The sequence below is a fragment of the Poecilia reticulata genome, linkage group LG20 (assembly GCF_000633615.1).
Source record: "Poecilia reticulata strain Guanapo linkage group LG20, Guppy_female_1.0+MT, whole genome shotgun sequence".
NCBI lineage: Eukaryota > Metazoa > Chordata > Actinopteri > Cyprinodontiformes > Poeciliidae > Poecilia > Poecilia reticulata.
The window spans coordinates 925,682-932,013 of NC_024350.1; the positions used below are offsets into that span (position 1 = coordinate 925,682).

General features: G+C 42.9%; 2 protein-coding genes across 2 annotated transcripts in view; one reads left to right on the plus strand and one right to left on the minus strand.

The window, feature by feature from the left end:
- Positions 1-4,858, minus strand: part of plag1 (pleiomorphic adenoma gene 1) — a 13,913-nt gene extending 9,055 nt beyond the window's left edge. Inside the window, exon 1 of the mRNA XM_008438236.2 lies at positions 4,525-4,858. The gene's annotated coding sequence lies outside the window, so the exon portion shown is untranslated. The remainder of the gene's footprint in view (positions 1-4,524) is intronic.
- Positions 4,859-5,019: 161 nt separating this feature from the next.
- The window catches only part of chchd7 (coiled-coil-helix-coiled-coil-helix domain containing 7), a 24,720-nt gene continuing 23,407 nt past the window's right edge, over positions 5,020-6,332 (plus strand). Inside the window, exon 1 of the mRNA XM_008438235.1 lies at positions 5,020-5,228. The gene's annotated coding sequence lies outside the window, so the exon portion shown is untranslated. The remainder of the gene's footprint in view (positions 5,229-6,332) is intronic.

Genomic DNA, 6,332 nt, shown 5'->3' on the forward strand with positions numbered 1-6,332 from the left:
TATATATCGATGATCGGTGATCATCGATAACTGTCTCGCGTTACCGAACATCAAAATCGATGGCCATGACACCTCACACCTTCGCAGTGAGGTCACTTCGCAGCTCATCTCCTCTTTTCTTCACACTACACACGGCAAAGAAATCCTAAGTGATGCCGTGTGGAACTATAACGCTCAGAGTGAACAGGGAAGTTTGTGTGTTGCGACGGACATCGGGGGTGAAGCAGGTCAAAATGTATCAACACAACGAATCTAATGTGACATTTAAAAAACAAGCACTTGACGGAGTTTGGCTACGTCGAGGCTCACTGCAGAAAAAAAGACATCTGGAGAGGCCAGATAGCAACTAAAGCAGCGCACAGCAACCAACACTAACCCATAAAACCATGGAAGATGGTCAGAAAGCTAAACAAACAGCCCAAAAAATAATAAGTCTTGGAGCTAGCACTGGAAGATGCTGGTAGTGCTCTCGCTGTTGGACTGCCACTACTGGTAGTAATATCTCACAGACTCCAGCTCCACTTTACATCAGACGTCTTTCAACCTCCACCCAGCAGTGACCTGCTTAAAGCTGCAGCAGGGAACTGAAACAAACAAAAAAGATTTTTCATATGTATTACAACTTTTGCTATGTTCTAACATAAAACAGATAATCTGAAAAAAACATTAAATCAATCTCCTCTGTCTCCTCCCTGTTTTCTGCAGCATTACTGAGTTCGGTCAGAAACAGCCAATCAGAACCAGCACAAAACAATTAGCCATGCTCTCAGGAAGTTTTGATTTAGTAACTCATTATTGCTCATTTTGATATATATGTGTGTGTGCGTGTGTGTAGGTGTGCGCGCGTGTGTCAGGAATTCCAGAAATTTGAATACTGTGAAGAAATCAAATTAAGAATGTTGTAATTTGAATGTGTCACACTAAACATCTACTAAACTCAAAGCACCACTAGGTGTCATTAAATTACTTCAGTTTGGTTCAATTGTATCAGTGCGTTTCAATATGGGGAAAACTGCAGACCCAACAACTGGTCAGAAGACCATCACTGTTACTCTCCATAGGGTTGGTAAAGCCACTAAAGGTTATCGCTGAGGAGGTTGGCTGTTCACAGAGTGCTGTGACAATGTCTGCTGTAGGCGTTGGTAAACTCTGCTTTCTTAAATCCAAGGTCATCACTACATGATTCCTTCTGCTGAGGATCTGTATGGAGCTTTAGATTTCATTTTCCAGCAGGACTTGGCCCTGCCCATGCTGCCACAAGCATGGGCATCAAAGTCTGGTTTGATGTCCAGTGCTTTGACTGGCCAGCCAACTTGCTGGACCTACACACCATTGAGAATCTATGGCGTATTCTCAACAGGAAAATGAACGGCACCAAATCCAACAACAAGGAAGAGCTGACGGCAAACATCAAGAAAATCTCTGCTTTCATAATTCCCAGGCAGTGCCACAGGCTGACTGCATCGAGGAAGTGATTGAGGCAAAGGGATTTACAACAAATATTGTCATATTCCAGAGACATGGCCAAGGTAAGGAAGGCTGAAATTCCTTACCTTGACCAGCACTGAACAATACACATAAGTTGAAACGTCTAGACTGTGCCAACCAAGATATCTAAAGACAGATTTTTCAAAACTTTATGGACTGATGAGATGAGAGGGACTCATCAGGGATAGACCAGATGGATGGACTGGATAATGGGCACAGAGCTCCACTTTACATCAGACGCCAGCAAGGTGGAGGTGGGGTACTGATATGGGCTGGTATTATTAAAGATGAGCCGGTTGGACCTTTTCAGGTTGAAGATGGATTCAAAATCAACTCCCAAACCTGCTGCCAGTTATTAGAAGACACTTTCTTCAATCAGTGGTCCGGGAAAAGGTCTGTGTCTTTTTCAAGAAGACTGTGATTTTTATGCTCCATCACATGCACCACAGTACTCCACTATGTGTCTGGCCAGTAAAGGCCTTAAAGGTGAAAGAACAATGAAGTGGCCCCCTTCCTCCCCAGCCCTAAGGCCTAAAAGCACGGCAACTTAGGGGTGGAGGGAATAAAAACATCTTATTTTAATAGGCCTTTATTTTGAAATTAAACATCAGATCAGATTGACATTTGCTGGTTTTGTTCTAGAGGTGTCCCTCTGCCACCCAGAAATGAGAGAAGTTGCTGAACGCAGAGAATTTTTCAGCATTGCTTAATGTCCCCAATTATTTCCGATACATTCTTTGTTTTTGCAACTGCATAAATACAAAGTCTAAACTTGAAGCTTCTGGAAATCTACATGCAGTAGATCAAACATGACCTGGATGTGAGCTTTTACTCTGACAGGAGCTGGTAAATTAGGGTGCCGTAACGTCCTGCGCTGTGGTGCACGTGAAAATTGAATGCGGGCTGGCTTTACTGTCATTTTTGACGACGCGGCTAGCTTTACCKMAACTGCACAGCCAGAGCTAACGCGGTGGGGTTTAAACTCCTACCTTGATCAAAAACTCTGGAAGGAAACATAATTCCTCACAGGGGGTTGATGTAAATATCCATACAGGTCAGCCTGTGTTCAGTTTGAATGAAAGGAGGTGCACACGATCCACGCTGAGATAAACTTAAGACATCCAGCTGATGCAGCGCGTGAGGCAACGCGCAGAGGCGCCAGTGTTGTGATTGGTCCGGCTTTAAATGCATAAACTATAAACCTACCTTCTATAAACATATCTTTTAGAATTTAGGAATAAATCTGAGCCACCAGTGAAATGTTCAGAGCAATAGAGACCCTTGCAATCTGACTTGAAATTTTTTTTTATTATTATTATTTTCCTAAAACATAACCAAGAAAGGCTTAGCCTGGCGGCGGGGCAAGTAAAGCATGGCGGGCCGCCAGGCCTATGGCCCACCAGCATCTCTACTTCCTCAGGAAACTGCAGACAGCTGGACTTGTGAACTCAGTCCTGAGGAGCTTCTATCGCTGTGTGGTGGAGAGCATCCTCTGCACCTGCATCACCGTGTGGCACAGCAGCTGAGAGGACAGTTCTGCAGAGCGTGGTAAAGGCTGCACAGAAGACTGTACGGAGTCATCTTCACATCAAGAAGGACTCCACCCATCCTGCACACACTCTGTTCCAGCCGCTCCCCTCAGGCAGGAGGCTGAGGAGGATCCAGATTCTTCCCTTCAGCCATCAGACTGCTGAACTCAAGCTGCACCTAATTCAACTTCATCTCATAAATGATTTACACACACGCACTTTTTAATATGCACATGTATATATCACATCAATTACTTTATGATTTATTTTTTGCTAGTGCATTAAATTTCTTTATGTAGAACCTGAGTTAGAATGTTGTACCATAAAAGAGCAAAGGTGATATGGCAATAAAACAATTCTTGCATCCTTGAATCAATAAACTGACAGACTCTATAAATGGAAGGTCTATATAACTGTTATTGAAAAGAAGGGTGACTATATTGGTCACTGATTTATTTTTTAAATGTCAGAAATGTTTATTATTCTCACTTTAACAGATGACAATAAACAAGTGAGATGGGAAAATGTTCCGTTTTAATTCAGTTGCATAGTAATGCTGCACACTGTGCACACATAGATGTTGTCCTAAGAAAGCCAAATCTCACTTTTACTTTCTTAAATATTGAGGTTTGGAGGGTTATTATAAATTTTGTATTGACGGAAAGCGCTGTAGATGTTCAACAATAAAATTAATCATCAAAAGTCCAACTTGCGTAATAATTGTACAGTATAACAGAATATATACAGGTTTTTTTTCTTTGGCCCAGTTGACAACTAATGTTCACCGTCATCATGAACACCAGCAAATAAGAGTCACAGCTTTCAGCGTGAGGCTGATGAGTCAGTCAGTCCAGCTCATCATCTCTTCAGTGACCCGTCAGCCTGTGAACCATCAACTGGCAGCCAAACCATCAACTGGCAGCCAAACCATCAACTGGCAGCCAAACCAAGCTTCCCTCTGCACCTGGTGACTGTAGCCCGGTTTGTTTTCCTCCAGGTTGCAGCGATGCCATCATGTCTGCACTGTGAATCTCTCCTCTCGCTGCATGTAGCCTGTCGCTACTGGTTGTCCTCATTTTTCCACAAAGAAACGCTTAAAGCAGCGTATTGACCTGCTGACGGTAACCAGCATGGATCAAACATAAAGCAGTGAATCTGAACACAGCAGACAGAATGGATGTTATTTCTGAGTTTAGGTTTCTTGCAAAGCCCAGCGCAGAGTCGCTGTCATTAAATAAGAAGAAAAAAGCAGTCAGCTCCAACTTTCTGTCACTTCTCTACCGTCGGTGGAGGCGCAGTGTGACACGCATTCCTGTCGGCACTGACTGAACTTCTTCACGGGTTTTCAGAAGGAAAATACTTCGCTGCTTGTTTCTCTGCTCCGCAGCGGAGGATTGATTAACAGAAACTTTTCCCCCAACTCACCCCCACCTCTCCTCATTTAAATAACCCCGATATTTGAAGGCATCAGCGGAGTGCCCGTTTGTTTCATTTACACCAAACTTACCCTGGGAGCTTCCACATCCTTTCTGTGGACTTTTTCTTGACTTTCAACTATTTTCCGAATTTTTTGTAATTTTTTTCTCATATTTTTTGCCAGACGCGGCGGGCCTGAAAATTGTTTGCTCTCTCCTCTTTCGGGCAGCCATTGTGTATGCGCTGCGATGCAACCGCACTATGCAGTGGCCACGCCCACCCCGGTGTCCTGCTTCATGTGATTTGCTGACGGCGCTGCCATTTTCACGTCCATCTCTTGTACAGGCCTTTCAATAAACGGCTTTTTTTTGGACTTGCTAGTTATCCTGTCAATCGTTATTAGTGCTTTGCTCTGTTTCCCAACGATAGGAGGAAGGACGGACCGCAGAAGGAATCCTATTGGACTGCCGGGCTGTCATGCGACGGGGTTAGCGCTTTCCGGCACTTTCATTGGTTGGATTTTACGTTCAGGTGACGACGACTTTGGCGGAGTTTCCTGATACGCTGTAGCAGGCGTCACAGTGCATTTGGAAGCACGAGTTTGCTAGTTGTTTGTAGCTTCTGGAGCAGGACATCATATGATTTAATTTGTAGAGGATTTAGCAGACAGTACGGGCTACAGCAGCGTCCGTCACTCCGGTTTGTTTCATAACTGAGCCATGACCTCCAGCCGTGCGGGTCCACTGCGGTTCCTATAGTCTCCCCAGCGTCGTATTGTAGCTGTTCTTGGTGAAGGTAGGTGGATTTTCTCCATGACACCTGAACAGGTAGAAGAGCTGATGGCCAAATGAAGCCTCACGAACCAATGACACTTTCAAACCCGTTGCTTTTGTCGAAAGGTCCATTAATCAGTTCATTCATTCATTTCTCGCTCCTCCCCTCAGGTCCAAACACTCACACTTTCCGTTAAGTGGCTCATAATTATCAGCTCATAAACATATCATCCTCTGAATTTATTCATTTTTTGCCACCTTAAGCTTGCGCGCTTTTAAAGGTGAAGTACTATTCAGTTTCCAGGAACATGCCATAATATGGCACAATATTATAACTGATTCCTTCAGTTATAAAAATGCCATATATATATATGACCTAAAAGAATTTTGACTTAATAATTTAACTATTAAATAAACAAATATTGTAGTAATCGAGTATTCCAGGGGGCTCTTACAATTAATCGAGTAATCAGATAAAACATAAATATTGGTAAAGCTAACATATTACTAACGGATATCAATATCAGTCCAATTTTTCCATATTTGAGCATCCCTAACAATAACTTTTCTGTAGTTTAGATAATTAACGTGCAACAATAGCTCACTTTCACCAAAAACAGGTTATACAAAAATCTGAAATTATATTCAACTTGATAAAAAAGAGCCAGGCTCTTATACATTCATAAAAAATGTCTATACTCCAGTTTTAGTTTATGCATTCAACTTCAGTCAATTTAATAGATAAACTCTCTCGTTTCCCAGCCATTATGGCTTCTGTGTTCATGTTAGCGATGGGATTTGACAACTTTGTGACACACAGAGGCACATCCACCAGCTATGCACCGCCACGACGCGCTCCTCCACAAATTTGTTGAGACCGGGATGATATAAAAAAATATATATTCTGGTTCATCTGTAAAGCTTCACTTGCGTTGAGCATCAACAACAGCGCAGCCACCTGTAGTGTTCAGTCTGTCCACTCACCTGTATAAATAACCTGCGTGAAGCTGACACCCCACCCACGTCAAAAAATCCAGCAAATAGTCTGAATGGTTAGTGCTCCGTTTGTGCAGGTTTGTGCCGTTAAAATTTTCGTTTGTGCAGTTTTGGTTTCTGAGATATTAAA